This window comes from Tupaia chinensis, unplaced genomic scaffold (assembly GCF_000334495.1).
Source record: "Tupaia chinensis unplaced genomic scaffold, TupChi_1.0 Scaffold000671_1, whole genome shotgun sequence".
Lineage (NCBI taxonomy): Eukaryota > Metazoa > Chordata > Mammalia > Scandentia > Tupaiidae > Tupaia > Tupaia belangeri.
The window spans coordinates 4,906,349-4,912,311 of NW_006160193.1; the positions used below are offsets into that span (position 1 = coordinate 4,906,349).

Genomic DNA, 5,963 nt, shown 5'->3' on the forward strand with positions numbered 1-5,963 from the left:
AGCGAGGTTGCCCTTTGTATGTTCGGTTCATTGACATAGAATATACAAGGGCAAGCTCTCTGTGAGTATCAAACCTTGCCTTGGACCCAGGCCACACTCAGCGAGGGATGCGGTACGTGCCTGCATGCATAACCGTGCCTGTCCGTTCTGTGTGCGGCCAGTCCCTGCTGGGTCACCACTTAGCAGGGATGACTTAGGACCCACAGCTTAGGCCTACCTTTAAGGAAGGCAGCAGCATCTCCTGCCTGGATGTGGGTGGGCCCCAAAGCATGAGCTGTGTGAGTGGCCTGGGGATCTGACTTCCGGCAGGCAGGCGCTGGCTGCACCGGCGCCCAGGCTGCCTTTGGAGCGGGGCTGCAGTTTGCTCATCGCTGTTGTTCGGTACGAGAGTGTGTCTGTCGTGCTCGGCATGCGTGAGCCAGTCCACTAACCCTCAGCATTTAATTCGTCCCCAGGACCCCACCTTGAAGACATACCAAGTCCACCCAAGGCAGTGGCCTTCTTTCCCGTGCTAACCTTTGGTACTTGGAGAGTGGTTATCCCTGTCCTGTTCGTTTTACTCATGTCGAATCGTACAGGGTCATCCACTTTTTCAGTATCAAGAGCGCAGACTCTGGAGCCCGACTTCTCTGTCTGGATCCCACCTCTGCTGTGTACTAAGGTGCAGCCGTGGGCAAGGATTTCATCGCGTCCTCCCTGCTGTCTCACATGTCGGATGGGAATTGTGCCGGTGGCTACCTCGTGGGGCTGCTGGGGTGACCTGTACGTGGCTTAGGTCATAGGTCTTTGCTGTGACTCTCGCGCACCAGGAGACTGTGGTTATTGATGCTGGTGTATTCTTAAACTCTCTCCTTGGATTTCTGTATGGTGTTGAGACGTGGAAGTCAAGTTTCTCTCAGGTATGTGAATGGCTCATGGAGCCAGAGCTCACGCTGTGTTTGTGATGGGGCCTCTAAGGCTCTCAATGCTCAGCAGCTAAGCCATTCTGTGATGCCTTCTGGAACACAATGCCAAGTCCAGTGGGGTCAACAGGGCCACTGAGAACACCTGCTTCGCTTAAGGAGAACGGTCCCTGGATTCTTGACATCTGCCACTCTCCACCCTCTGAAGGACCTGAGTGGGATATCAGGCCGGGTGAGGAGCAGATTATATGGCATCTTGCTTCCCTGGTGCTTGAAGAGAGGCCATCCAGGGTGCATGCATCATGCATGTGTGTACATGTGTGTATGTCTGCCTGCGTGTGAGACTGGGTCTGCTGCATTGCAGACTCCATCCAGCCTCAAGTCAAAGACCCGGAGGTGCTGGTCCTGTCCATGCTGATGTTTCATACTCGAGGAGAGATTGTCCTCGGTGTGTTCGCTTTATTTATGATGAATCATACAAGGACAATTTCTTTTTGAGTATCAAATCCTGCCTCAGTGGACTTCATGGATGCCATGACAAGTTCAATAGAGAGAGGCAGGTGTGAGCCCCTCCTGGGGACCCATGTTTGGGTGGGGATGAGAAGCACCTGGTTCATGGCCAGGTGCACCTCTGTACTAACCTCAGGACCCTGACAGGGGTGCTGCTAAGGTCTCATTGGTGGTGGAGTGTGCTAAGGTGACACATTGAGTCCTGCTTCTTGGAGGCAATTCTTGGGCATGAAACCACCATTGGAGACAGGTCTCTTGGGCCAGCACTCCTCCCCTGCCTGAGAGTATGACTGATCCTCAAGCATGTGTTTGATTCTCAGCGTGGGAAGCTGACTTGCTAACCTTCACTGTCCAGACCACCAGAGAAGAACGTTCTGCAAGAGACATCAACTTTGGAGAAGATGCTGAGCTATTCTTGATGGTGCAGTTCTTTGGTGCTTAAAGAATGGCTGTCTGTAGAATGGTCTCTATATTCATGATGGTTAATATCGGACAGCCGTTGTTTTAGTATGCAAATGTGCTCATAAGGTTGCTCAGGCACGGCACCGACTTCAGCGAGGGGACGTCGGTGCCCACCCCGTCGAGGAGCGCGACTTTATTGATAATTTGTAAAAACTTATTTAGTGACCCCAGAGTGCAAGCCACCCATGTGATTTCCTAAGAACAATGCTAGCTTTGGAGTGGAGGGAGATGCCATTTGGGGGACCGGGGCCGTACTGTTTTACTTGAGAGATGTTGACAATTACCCATCTATCTTTCTCTTCCTATTATTAATCTTAGCCATGAGGAATTCCTTGGAGAAATGCTGGGACCAAGCCTCTTTCTAGGCAGATAGATACTGGACCAGGAGCATCTAATTCTTGGCATGCATTCTGGGCATGGAAGACTTCCTGGAGGGGATGCAAACTTTAATGAAAACATGGACCATTTTCTACTACTACAAATTTGTTGGTGCTTCTTGGAAGCTGCCTGTTAGATATTTGGTTTATTTTTAGTGGATATGACATGGCCTCATGTCTACTTTGGGACCTGCCTCATCTGAAACTCAGATATGGAATAAGACATTGTGGTCAACAGCACCTCTGGGGGGTGTGCGTGTGTGTGTGCACGCGCGCGTGTGTGCACCATGCATGTATGTGTGCTGTGCGTGTGCGAATTGCTGGCTAGAGTAGTGTTTCTCAAACTTTAAAATGCTTCTAAGATTTTCATCACCTAGGGATCTTGTTAAAAAGCAGATTCTGATTCAGGGACCAAGATTCTGCATTTTTAGCAAGTTCTCAAGTGATGCTAATGCTGCCGGGCTGTGGACGACACTCGTAGCAGTTGGGGCTGGAGGTGGAATGCCGCGCCTGAGATGTGTGTCTCTCCATATTCCACACGCCATCCATCGCGAGACAGCTTTCCGGAATCAACCCGCTGCTCTGTGGTTTCTGAATAACCGTTCTCCGTGATGGGGTCACTTGCTGCATAAATGTCAAGAGATTACTCTTCTTTAAAACCAAATCAGGCCTCCAAGGGCTTTCTAGATACAAGACCTACTTTGCGGCGGGCGGTCGGGGTTGGGGGGACAGCCGGTGTCAGCCCACTGTGAGACCTGTCAGATGCTGGGTCAACAGCGAGCATATGTGGTTATCGATGACTTAGGCCATCTAAGTCATTTCTGGTCAGTCCTAAGGAAGAATTCTGGGAACCGAGTCCATCTCTGGTAGGCACTCTGTCTTCGGGATCTGTGGTGCCCCATCTTATAAGATGTGTTCCCCATGATGGCTCTGCTTGTGTATGACACATCCATCATCTGATTTCTGTCATCAAATCCCATCACCCCAGAATCCCTAGAGGAGGCTTTTTTGTTGGTACTTTTTAGGGTTAAGTAAAACTGCTTTAGAAGTCTTTCTGAGCATGGCTCCAACTTCGGACTTCGGACTTTGGTATCAGGACTAGATTTTGGCCCTGGGACCAAGATGAGGGAGTGGAGGGTTAATGGGAGCCTGTGTGCTTTCTTTACAGGATGAGTGCACATGCTTCCCGATCCCTGACATTCAGCTCATCCTAAGAAGAATCGTCCAGAGGCAAAGACGATAGTGGGGAAGAGGCCATGGTTTTCATTTCAGAATTATTCAGGGATATTTGAGGAGAGGTTATCCATGTTCTGTTCGCTTCATTCATCATGAATAATACATGGTTAACCTCTTTTTGAATATCAAACTCTGCCTCGGAGGGTGGCCCGCACAAGAGACGTGAGAGTGTGTGCTTTGTGTGGCCATGAGCCCGAGGTCCGCCGTTCTGAGCTTCTTGAGGTTTGCGGCCCACGAGTGAGGCCGGCGGGGAAAGAGCCCTGGGTTGTCGGCTGTGTTTGTCATGAACTTGATGTGTTTCTGTAACGTGTGTGGAGTTGTTCTCCATCTCAGTGCCCACCTGCGTGTTGCCTAACCCGGGGTAGAGCTTTCCTGGTACTGAGATTGTGGGCCCCAGTCCTTTTCAGAGTGACTTCCTGGTAGAGAGGACAGATTTCCACTTTACCAGGATTCTCTGGGAAGGCTACTTTCTCCATGGAAACTACACAGAAGACCACCAGTCGTCAAGTGTCACGTCCTGCCCAGGACAGCTCCCTGGACACAGGCCCAGCTCCTCTGCAGGTGTGTGGAAGGCAGGCTGACGTCTCTCATCCCTGTTCTTCACCGAGGTCACGGCCCCACATCCACCTCCTCCTCGGAGCACCTGCACAGGCAGCACAGCCGACTGGTGAGGGTTTCCGGTTTCTTGTTTGGCATGGGACAGGACTGGTTTGTGTCTCCTTCACTCCTTATCATTGGAGATCACATAGCTGGAGGCTTTTTGGCTCTGCAATGCTACCTCAGAGGGATTAATGCATGCCAAGCCCAGGCTGGCAAGAGAACGCGGGGCTTGGTGTTCCTTTCGTTATGAGGAAGAGAGGTTGGCCTGGATCCCAAATGTGGTGGAAGGTGGTGTCACCTAACCCACCCCCTTTAGGATGTTGTCCTTATGGAGGGCGACGTCCCGGAGCTGCTGCAACTCCCTGTGGTCCTACTCAGTGCTTGTTGCGTTGTGGTGAACCGTGTGCATAACTCCTCAACCGGATCAGTTCAGGATGAGTGCCTGTATAAAACCGGGCTTCCCCCCGAGGTGTGCACTTGCAGAGCTGACCTGAGCTGTGCATCTTGGTGCTGAAGGTGGCCCCTGGTCCACTAACCAGGAGCACACCTTCCCCTCTCAGGAGAAGCCATAGAAATGGTCCAAGTTTTGATGATGGGAAACCGAAACTTTTGGCCTTGCCACTGCACGGGGCTTGACGAGGACTGTCGGGGTGCTCTTGTGTTGTTGGCAGGTGTCACATGACCTCAGTTTGGTATCATGGCAGAACTTGTGGAGGTGTCCTGCCTTCAGGAAGGAGCCCTATGTCAGCTGCGTCATAAGGTACGTGGGGAGGGTCCACCTGTGTGCAATGCACCTCCTATCCCTGACCGTCTCTAAGGGACTGTGGGGCCAGAGTGTTCTGCTGCTTAGCACAGATGACTTCCCTGAAAGGGAGAATTCTGGTTTGGGGAGTGAGGTGTTGATGATGTCTGTTAAATGGCCCATTGGTTCTTGTCACATCCTACCTTTGAGGACCCCTGGTGTGGAGGGGGAGGGACAGCTCTGGGGAAAGGTTCTTGCCCTCAGTGCCAGCTCGAGGTCTGGAAGGACTGAAGGCCCAGAGGCCATAAGGCCTATAGCTGAGCCAGGTCACTGACTTTCTTTGTCCCTGATTCTCAGTATCCAGGCTGCCTACAGAAGAGTCAGGTCACACCCCAAATCAAGCTGTCCACAATAGTGTTACTCTAGGAAGCTTTCTCTGTCAGGAATGTAATGCAGCTTTTCGTCCTTCCTAGATGTGATTCCTACTCTGGGGTATGGAGACTGGTGTCAGCACCTTCCCAAGCACTTGAAAGCTGGGACATTGCAGTCCTGTGCCTTGAATAGGGATGAGCCAGGAAGTGCCCTGGGAAGGCAGAACAGCTTCGTGGCTGACAGTGGGGCCTTCACTGTGGTTGTGACTAAGCACATTAGAGCTGCTGTTTTTCAGGACAGACTCCTTGGAGATGTTCCTCGGTGGGACTCCAACCTGAGGGCAGGGCGTTGTCCATGATAGGGGAGTGGATGGTTGATCAGAGAACATACATTTTATAAGTGATGTATGTCAACTGATCCACAGTCCCTACCTATCCAGTGACATCTCAGGATGGACTCCCGGAGCCTGCCAGCTGGAAGAAGAGGTGGTGGTTTCCTTGTCGGTGCTGCTGCCTGGCACTTGAAAAGACGACCTCCTTGTTGGGTTTGCTTTATTTATGTTGAGTCATCCAGGGGAGGGTCTGTGTTTTTACGCTTCCTGGGAAGAGCTGTTGGCCTCGGCCCCTCTCCAGGGTCAGGAATGCATGGTTGGCCAGAGAGCATGTGCTTGGTTGACAGTGCACCATCAGCTCTCCTAACCCTCAGTCCCCGATTCATCCTTAGGAGGACTAGCTGGAGGCAAGGCCAGCTCCGGGAAGACGT

At 51.8% G+C, this 5,963-nt stretch overlaps 2 non-coding genes across 2 annotated transcripts; both read left to right on the forward strand.

Moving 5' to 3' along the window:
* MIR381 (microRNA mir-381) lies at positions 1–63 on the forward strand. Its single transcript, NR_129454.1, has one exon. It is a non-coding gene; the product is annotated as a microRNA mir-381 (primary transcript).
* Positions 64–1,336: 1,273 nt separating this feature from the next.
* On the forward strand, positions 1,337–1,396 carry MIR539 (microRNA mir-539). Its single transcript, NR_129394.1, has one exon. It is a non-coding gene; the product is annotated as a microRNA mir-539 (primary transcript).
* The last annotated feature ends 4,567 nt before the right edge of the window (positions 1,397–5,963 follow it).